Consider the following 913-nt stretch of genomic DNA (forward strand, 5'->3'; position numbering starts at 1 on the left):
ATGTAAAATTGCATGGTAATGTACTTGAGCCATATATTTATAAAGTGTCCAAAGTACTTTCCAATAAAGATCAATCTGAAATGAAATACATGCCCCTGAGGTTAAATATATAAATCAGTGACAAAATAGGATTTATAATAATAAAAGCATAATATGCTAATTAGACCAGACGTCCTTCTGGATGACCTTCTGGACGAAGCCGGAGCTGCAGCCATGGGATCGAGGCAGCCACCGCAGCTACAAGGGAGGGATCGAGGCAGCAGCCGTAGCTACAAAGGCTTACTCTTGCACGAATTCTGTGCACCAGGCCTCTAGTGTAACATTAAAACTCAATTCACCCACAATACTTTAGCTCTAAGGAATAATAGGACATATATTATGGTGTTATTACATGAAATACCATTAACATTTCCCAGGAGACAAAAAGTAGGTGAAAAAAGAATAAATGAGAGGTGAAATTAAGATCGGATGAGTATTGGCACTAGTTATATGTGAATGACCTTTCTTATTTGGAAAATAAAAACCTCAGCAATGTGTTCGTTATTAATTATGTACTTTCTTGAGGACAAGGAACTAGTAACACAGAGTTTTGTAATAACCAGCACTGTAAGTAGGTTATTCTTCCATGCTTTTCCAACTGGAACTGTGCCTGCTGGGGTTGCCACATTGAAGGCTGCCTTTCACACTACAGAGCATGGCTCCTGTTAAGATCCCGTGTGGAGGAGACCATGCCAGGTTTGCAAGTCTTCTAATCCTTCTAGGAATGCAAAAGGTATGGTACTCAGAGTACACTTTAGAGAGAAATCGGACACTGTTTTCAATAAAGAAACTTTACAAAATTTTCCACGGGAAAGAAACTTTTAGAGCCATGCCTACACGTACTAGCCTAAACCAATTGATAACACAGACAAAT

This window comes from Plecotus auritus (assembly GCF_963455305.1).
Source record: "Plecotus auritus genome assembly, chromosome: 5".
NCBI lineage: Eukaryota > Metazoa > Chordata > Mammalia > Chiroptera > Vespertilionidae > Plecotus > Plecotus auritus.